The sequence below is a fragment of the Coffea eugenioides genome, chromosome 2 (assembly GCF_003713205.1).
Source record: "Coffea eugenioides isolate CCC68of chromosome 2, Ceug_1.0, whole genome shotgun sequence".
Classification (NCBI taxonomy): domain Eukaryota; kingdom Viridiplantae; phylum Streptophyta; class Magnoliopsida; order Gentianales; family Rubiaceae; genus Coffea; species Coffea eugenioides.
Window position 1 is genome coordinate 61663203 of NC_040036.1, and position 9685 is coordinate 61672887.

Sequence of the window (9685 nt, forward strand, 5' to 3'; positions counted from 1 at the left end):
TCCCCCTTGTTTACTTAGCAACCTCTCAACGTTATCTATATGAGAATTAAACATATTTTCTAATGTAACACTTAAAAAGTTGAGAATGTCAATTTCATACATGCCAACCGTTTTTCTTGAGTTATCTCTTTTATTTGTCCATTGATAGTTGTTAGAAACTATTTTCTCTATCAAAACTTGAGTATCGTTGGTTAATTTTTTCATTAAAACTCCACCGGCGGAGGCATCTATATTGATTTCGGTTGGATAGTTAAATCCATTATAGAAAATTTGAACAACCAACCAATTGAGGAGACCATGGTGGGGATATCTTTTTGGAAGATCTTTGAATCTCTCCCAAGTTTCATATAACGACTCATCTTCATATTGAGTAAAACTTGTAATGTCCATACTAAATTTAGCCGTTTTTCCAAGAGAAAAATATTTATTCAAAATGCTTTTGTCAACTCACCTCAAGAAGTGAAATTATTAGGTGAATAAGAATTTAGCTATACCTTCGCTTTATCACAAAGTAAAAAAAGAAATAACTTTAAGTTAATTGCATCATCACTTACTCAATTTATTTTGATTGTACCACATAAATTCATGAAATTGGCTAGATGAGTATTAGGATCCTCTGTCGCATTTCCTCTAAATTGACGTTGTTGAACCATTTAGATGAGTGAGAACTTGATTTCAAAGTTGTTTCCGTTAATTGTTGGCCTTTCAATGCTAGTTTGTGCTTCCGATTCATTTAGCAAGGTATAATCCCTCAAAGGTCTTGGCTTTTGCTCCTCAATTTTGACAGAAATTTTATCTATACTTTCCACTTCAATTTGCTCTTGTTGAGCGCATCTTCTTCCTCTTCTCGCCGTGTTTAATTCTTGAAATTGTGCTTTTGGTGAAGAATTTAGTACCTACAAATAATCAAAATTACAGCTAAATGATAGAAACTATAAAATTAGTAAAATAAAAAGAAAGTAACAAAATCTAAATTAATAAATCTTGTTTTAATTCTTGTGTTGCCCCTAAATCCCTAGCAACGGTGCTCAAAACTTGATAGGGTATTTTACTATACTACAAATTGTGACAGGCTCACCTTCCCCTAAGGCGAACCAAAGGGTTTGGCGGACCGCCTGCCCATCTCTCACCAGGACTATGGAGTCGAATCACACAAACCCTAAATTAAGCGCGATCGAACCCTAAGAAAACGAACAATTGAAGACCACCAAACTCAAATATAACTTACCAAATCATACGGTAAAATGGGACATCGATTAAATACTTCAACGAAAAGGAAAACGGAAAACTAAAACGAAAACGAAACTGAAAATGAACAGTAACTGCCACGTCACAATCCGACCGGTTTCTGACTGGATACCCGGCCTGATTCCTGGCCGGATTGGAGGCAGTAGCTCAACCCAAAATTTTTCAAATTCCCCTGCAAATCCGGCCAGATATCCGGCCAAGAACTGGCCGGATTCGGTGAACAGTTCCCGACAAAATTTTTCGTCTTTCCTCGTTCGATTTCCGCACTCGTTCAAAACCCAACCAAAATACAAATAAACTTTAACTAACATTAGAGAGTATACATTTCCAAGTAAATGTACCATAAAACATGAGAAAACACTTTACTATATATTCGATAGTAAGTTTACAAATCAAAAGGAAACATTGGATTGAAATACATTTAGGGTTTCCAACGGTCGAGGAGCTATACAAAAGAACAAAAGAATATCTAACTAGCTCAATTCGCATCTCAAAATCATGATTTCCAAAAGTGGTTCCTGTAAGGAAAACAAAGATAACGAGGAGGGGGTGAGCTTACGCTGAATGAGGTACCAAACATATAGTAATAAAATCATGACATTTCACGTTTAATCAATCAGATACACATGCCAGATATAAGGTAAAGCAATTAGACACAGTGACTCAAATAGGAAGGATACAGGTGGCTCTCAGGAGCCAGATTTTCATTGCAGTACTTGATCCAAACCCATTGACTCTCCGTCAACGTATATAGAACTAACATGTCCGTAGACCCCACTTTACGCCAAATTCCGTCCACCAAACATACCCCTTACAGGGCCCGGACACTTCAACAGAAACAGAAGTGGTAATACTCGAGTATACCGGAATCAAGAGTCTCAATACCCAAAGATTCCCAGAACAGACCACCGTGGTTCGTTATCTAATCGACCTGGCCCTTGCCAACTCGACTCGAGTAACTAGCCACAGGTTTTGAGCTCAGAGATCACAACAGATCGTTGGATACAAGTCTCCAACCGACGTCAGATTAAGCACAGATAACAGAGTCAGATGTACACAGTAAATAGTCAGACAAATAAGAGAACGAGTGTGATAAAGTACACTCTCGTCTCAAACAGATTAAACAGAGAGTACAGTCATTCAAATCACAGATTGCAATTACAGATAAACCAAGTTAAGCAACAAATGAAGGGAGTGGTACACTCACCAGTTCAAGTACAGATACTTCAAAAGTTTTCACCCAAAGTGTCTTTTGACGTGCGCGAGGTATACACATAATATTAAGCTCATTTCAATCAAGTTTTACATTTATAAACTCCGAAATACCCCACACGCGATTTATCGCAAGTACACGAATCGTAAGCGAGTATAGGGCATTAAGGGTCAATCCCACAGGAAAGATTGCAATTACTGGCACTACTAAAGCTTCTTTATTATTTAGACTATCAATGAATTATAGAAAATGAAACCTATTGAACTTATACAAGAAAATAACAAATGAAAGCTCCTTAGATTATGGTATCCCTAACTACTCATGCAAGTGCTATTTTTGGATCATTGAGTACTACTATATAGGCTAGTTATGGTGTAATTTCCTTAAACATGTGAAATCTACTTTCGTAGTGAATCAACTTTACTCATACCTAATCCATACCTATTCTCATGGTTATGAAATTAGCTACAAGTTCATTTCTTCAATGAAATTACATGAAATTAATCACTAAAACCACATAGGTGCACCTCTACTCTCGTGAGTGTACTCCCTATGTTTAGCACTTCTTGAACCAGTGTTAAATCTCAATTTTCATTGCAGAAACAACACCTTAGATAATCACAATTAATGGTACCAGATTAACCATGATTTAAAGAGCCAAAGTGCTAAATAACTTGCTCAAATCATAGCAATCAAATAGCCAAATAATAAACACTAACAATCATAGAAAGTTCAACCAAACCCAAGGCATAAACTTTAGAAATCCATAATAAACACAAAATCCAGAACTTGCATATTAACCGTACTTAAGAATCCAATACAAAAGATAAAGAGTTGGACAAGAGATAACCCTTGTCACATGAGCTTCAACTCCTCCTTCTTCATCTTTATTTTCATCATAATCTAGTCAATATACAAGAGTGGATTAGCTATACTATTCTATGCTAAACTAATCTAACACTTAGAAGATGTAAGAGCTACATTTCTGTACTCCAAACTTTCTCCCATATCTCTCTCTATTCCCCCCTTCAATCTTGCAAGTTTTGGCTACATAAAGATGAAAGAAGTCAAGAAAATGAGGCCTACACCACCCTCTTATAGTTGCAAAGTAGTTCTCACATGTCTGGCATTGCATGTGACTTGTTGGAGGTGAAAATAAGTTTTCCGCGTAAAGAGCAGCCTTCTCTAACCACAATCCGACCATAAATCCGGCCAAGTTCCAGCCGGATTGCTACAGTGACTTTTTATGCACTTTCTATTCAGTTTTCAGCTCTGCTCCGATTTTTTCTCAACTTCAACTGAACTTTTCTTGATGATAGAAGCTGATTTAACTCTTGACCAAAACATAAAAGTTGTAACCCTTTGAGTTAGCTTTCCAATGCATCAAGAATCACCTCATTGGATTTGTGTGGGTTGAGAAATGATGGAAATACCCTTGACCGCTCATTGCCCTGTTTCAGCTTCGACCAAATGAAATTGGCTACTGTAATTTGGCTTTTTGACTTGGAAAACCTTCAAACTGGATTCAGATATCTTCACCAAAGTTGTAGATCTATCTCTTATCTTCAAATTGGTTCAAGAATCATCTCAATCCAATCACTGTAGCTCAAGTTATAGCCGAAATACGAAAATGTGTCAAAATGCACAAAATCCAAGTAAAAAGTGATAAAAACCTCATTTAACCACTTAAAAGCATTTTTTACCAATTATAGCCAAAATAATTCATTTTCTTCCAATAATATACCCAAAGTGACTAAAAATAATATAAAATATCATACAATTATTACGTAAATTAGTCACTTATCAAACTCCCCCACACTTAAATCATTGCTTGTCCTCAAGCAATCCACATATAATCAACTACAATGATTCAAGAGGTGAAATAATGTATGCACTTTTGTCAAATTTAATTCCCCACGACTTGGAAAACAATCATCATACAATTGTTCAAATTACACTAAATACTCATAATATCAAGTAAAGGAAAGATAATTACACCTTAATTTCAACAAGTTAAACTTAAGCTCTCACCCTAACCTAATTTCACAAATTAGCAAATCACATAGTCGATTTATTGCCTTCCTCCTCCTATAATCATCTTTTTCTCAAAATTTTACAACTAAGAGGGATTTATTCATACTAATTTTACTTAAATAGTGAGTGTTGCGCCCCATTTTTTATAAAATAAATGAATGGTTTAAAAAGTGAATTTTTATTTGAAAGATGAATTTTGATTTACAAAGAAAATGAAGAAAAATATGGGTCTAAATGGGACTCGAAAATGAGACGATTTGACCCAAAATACAGTTTAAAAAGGGTTTTTGAAATAAAAATCGGAGTCGCCACTTGGTATAGAGTTAAGGTGTACCAGGTCACCTAAAATGAATTTTTTAAAGGAAAAGGTAGAAAGAAACCCCTTTTAAATGACTCCTAATCTACGTAAACCAACGAAAAAAGGTTCGGGAGTCACATTTGACGAAGGGGAAGGCAAGGATAAAAATCCAAGTCACCCCTTCGACCTAGCCAAGGCTAGTTGCGTGATTTAGTCAAAAATTTTCTTATTCTTAACCTAAAAATTTATCACATTTGGATGTACTATATGAATGCAAACCCTAGACCTAGGAGGGTGTCGGGGGATCGAAATGTATCTTTAAAGCTTATTTGGTGCCAATCACATTAATTGTGACGCCCAATGAAGACTCTTCGAAGAAGTCACGAATAATGCAAAAATATGAGACTCTAAGAAAAGAAAAGGAATAAAATAATTATACAAATATACATGTCTCAAAGGAGTGCATCATGTCGGGTACGGGGGACTAATGTGCGTGACTCAATTTTCCCTTTTAATAGAGGGAATACGAGCGTGTTAAGGCTAGAAAAGCCAAACTCGTCCATATCCAATATCCAAGGGGTTATTCCCTAATCTAATCAAGCAAATGCACTACCCTAATCCTAATTCTAAAATGAAATGCAAGTCTAATGTCATGTATCATACAAAGGGGAATATATATAGGGAAATTAGGGATAAGGGATATACGTATAAGGGGAATATCATACAAAATGATAAAAGACCCTAGAAAGTGAAAATGTACATGAAATGAAGTGATTTTATCATACAATCATGATCTAACGCGTGAAGGGCTCCTAAGGGTCTAGCGTTGGACTAGCCCATATTTCTATTTTCTCACTAGCATTGGACTAGTGAGAAATCAAACAAGAAAAACCACAACTAGCGTTGGACTAGTGTGGTATCGGGAAATGAATCACAACTAGCGTTGGACTAGTGTGATAACGCCACTCACTAATTACAATCAAATAGATCATGTAAGACTTAATAAAAACATGCAAACACATAAATCACATATAGCACATAACACATAAGCATGATATCTAGATGCAAGGCCCTAAGAAAACAGTAACACATAGCACGTAAGCATGCAAATCACACAAGCAAGGAAAGCAAATAAAACCTATCTAGTACATTAGGGGGACGCCTTACTACAATCTAATGGGGGATGAATAAAAAGAAAATAATAAGTGAATAAACCCCTAACTATTACAACTTGGCATTTGAATGCCTTGCCAAATAATCAAAAATTAAACCAAAATAAATATACGAAATTAAGACGAATAAAGTGAATAAATAAACATTCAAAAGGCATGTAATTAAACACATAAATCACATAAGTACACATAGGGTCAAATAAAGTAAAAATAAGGGATAGAGTGTACCTCCCTTGAGTTGGAGCCCTAATGGAGTGAAATTACTTATTTACCCTCCAAAATAAAAGAAAATGTCAAGGCATCACTTTACTTAACAAAATAATCACATGAAATGGAAATAAACATGAAATTGACTTACTCAAAGCATTCACATAAGAGAAACCCCATATTTATTAACAAATAAAAAACGAACAAGGACCCAATTTAAAGAAGTTCGAGGGATCAATTTGATTGGTTTCCCAATTGTTGAGCCACCGTAGCATTAAATGCAAATCAAGGGGTTAAAAGGCAATTTATGAAAACCTTTTGCATGCATGCAACGAAGGCTTTCTTTCTTTCTGCTGATTTCTTCCCTCTGCCACATATTGAGTTTCTCAAATGCAATCCTAATGCCACTAACATCTCAGCCAATCAATCAAAGCCTCGACATTAAACCCAAAACAATTACAAAATTCAACAAGCCAACAACTTAAAATGAGGTCATGCAAATTCTGGAAATGCAAACAATGATTCGAAAGCCTTATTAGTCTTTGCTGCAACTTTGCAACTGTAAACCTTTATAACTTCATGCAACTTCCTTCGAATAACCACAAGAACATGAACCAAACTAAACTAAACTGAACTACCCATCCCTCTAGCATGAATTAAACATGAACTAGCATCAAGAATACGAACTAAACTACCCAACTTCGGCCAACAAAACTTTCAAGACAGGAACATGTGACGCAAAAGAAAACACAAGTAAGGAGAAAGAAAACATTTTAATCCCTTACAAAGAACCATCCCATCACTTACCCATTACCCAATACCGAACCCAAAGTACACAAAAAGAGAGGGAGAGAGAGGCTACACACATACTGAACCCATGCTGTACAATGGCATCGCCATCCAACAACAAACAGACCCAAAAGCATAATCAAGCCAAACCAGAACCCTAGCTACCCGAAAATCAGTTTAGTAACATAGCTGCAACAAACCGAGAGTTTCGAAATTATTGTAGCAGATTTTTATGCACATTATCTCAACCCAACACAATCTTAACCAAGTAACAAGATCTTCAAGGATGCAAATCAGAAACTTTGGCGACCAAAATATCTCATGCAACCTACCCCCGGGCCGAATGGACAAAGCTGTAGCAGAGACATCATGCACAGGGCAATCATGGAACAACAAAAACCCCGACAAGAGAGCAAAGCCCACAGATTCAATGAACAAGTTCAATCAAGACTTCATTTTTTCTACCACTCTGACTGGACATTTCTTAAACTAAGCAACCAAAGCCATGGTAGTTCAAACAACAACGGAAAAGGAAAGAAAAACAGCAAACAAAAGAGAAAAATGTAGTCTAGTCGAATGGGCAAAGTTGCAGCAGAGTTTCTTCTGTGAATTTCTGCAACCCAAACCAAACCCATTATTTTGTCTCACACAATCTCCAAATCCCAGCATAGCAACCGAAGAGAGACTCGACCAAGCTACTAAATTTGATAGAAAAAGGAACAGCTCCTTGGCCAAATAATGAACGGAAGGAAGAGTGGGGGAAACAACAGGGAACAGGTAACCATAAACATTCAGTCACAACCAAATCTTGAAGCGAACAGGGAAAAAGGTCGAAGATTACCTCTTCACTGCCCTCGGACTTGAACCTGCAGCCGGCACCCGCAAGAGATTGAACACGGTCCACCAGAGATCGAAGGAGATGAATTTGCAGACTTCGGTGAAGAAAACGCGAGCTAGAGATTCTGGCCTCTAGGTTTCTTCTCTTCTTTGTCTGGTTTTTCCTACTCCCTCAGCTTTCTTCCACTCTTTGTTTTTGCCCTTTTTCAACCGTGGTTCCTTCTTTTACTCTCAGTTTTCTCCTCTCCTAACTTTCCTTCTCCTCTAACCCTAGCCGTCGACCCTTCTCCTCCGGCCTGTTAGTTTCCTCCTCCGCTGCTCTGCTCCCCTTTTCTTTTTACTCCCCCTAGCCATGCCTTCCTAGCTTTCTACTCTCCCCCTGCCTTCTGTTTCAGCCGTGATTCCCTTTAGCTCTCTCGCCTCCTCCCTTTCTAGCTTCCTCTTCTTTTTCCTTCTCAGTTTCCGCCGCAACTCCAGCTCTCCCCCCCCCCGTTTTTTCCTTACCGTTTCCTTCCTTTTTCTTTTCCTGTCTCCCCCGGCCTCTCTCACGATCGTTCCTCTCCCCTAAAACCTAGCCGACGCCTCTGTTTTTTTCTACTCAGCCCAGCCGCCAACTTCACTCTTAGATTTTTCTCGCCGTCACCCTTTCTAGCTCTCTGGTTCGAAGCCTCCTCCCCTTTCCTGGTTTCTGGTTCTCTTAAAAATCTAGCCTTTTCTCACAGCCGACCTCCCATCCAAATCTCCCAGAACTCTCTCTCTCTTTATATCCCCTAAACCCTGATCTTCATGGCTCTTGTTAAATCTCGTTTCACCTCCTTTTTATGGCCATCCGATCGCTCTTCATTCCAGATGAGAGCCAGGTAGGATGAAGTCAAGGTAATCCAAGGGTAAAGGAAACACAATGGAAAAACGGCGGAAAATGAAATGGGTTAAGCTGTATTTTTTTGCAATTTTCCCGTGCATTTTTTCTTCTTAAATTGTAACATGAAGAAAGGGCTAGGATCCTATGCTTCTCATGGTCCGTGAGCTTGTCCTCTTTTTTTTCTTTTTAACACGTAATGAAATAATTTTAACAAGATAAATGAAACGCTACAAAATTGAATTTAAAAGAAAATAAACATATTTTTGTGAACAATTTTCTCTCTTCTTTTTTTTCGATAAATCCTAATACTAGAAAGTCTTAAAATAAAATTAAACGACTAAATGAGCAAAAGATAAATAATAAATAATAATAATAATCTAAAATGCTACAAAAATGCTAAAAAAAGTGCCTAAAACAAAAATCATGGGATTAATAAATAAATAAAATAATTATCAATAAATAAAATAAATAAGTTAAAAATTTGGTGTCTACAGTTTGCCCCTCTTTGTCTGAGTTTTGGAAAAACTTGAGACAAAGAAGTAGACACCAAATACTCACTTGTGTTATTCGGCTGCAAACTGCTCGAGCGACTAAAACAAAAATCATGGGATTAATAAATAAATAAAATAATTATCAATAAATAAAATAAATAAGTTAAAAATTTGGTGTCTACAGTTTGCCCCTCTTTGTCTGAGTTTTGGAAAAACTTGAGACAAAGAAGTAGACACCAAATACTCACTTGTGTTATTCGGCTGCAAACTGCTCGAGCGACTGAGGACTGACCCCTTTAACAAAACTTTAAAATGGGACTGACTCAAACGAGAAATTTAAAACGGGACTGACCTGAACAAGAAATTTAAAATCATGGGACTGACCCGAACAAAATTTAAAAATCATGGGACTGACCCGAACAAACTTTAAAATCATGGGACTGACCCAAACAGAATTAAAATCATGGGACTGACCACAAACTTTTAAATCATGGGACTGACCCGAACAAAAACATGAAGGGCTCACTAGTGGGA

The 9685-nt window shown here is 37.0% G+C and overlaps 1 non-coding gene across 1 annotated transcript; it reads left to right on the top strand.

The window, feature by feature from the left end:
• Positions 1 to 292: 292 nt before the first annotated feature.
• LOC113764337 lies at positions 293 to 399 on the top strand. The gene has a single exon (XR_003467607.1). It is a non-coding gene; the product is annotated as a small nucleolar RNA R71 (small nucleolar RNA).
• Positions 400 to 9685: the final 9286 nt, after the last annotated feature.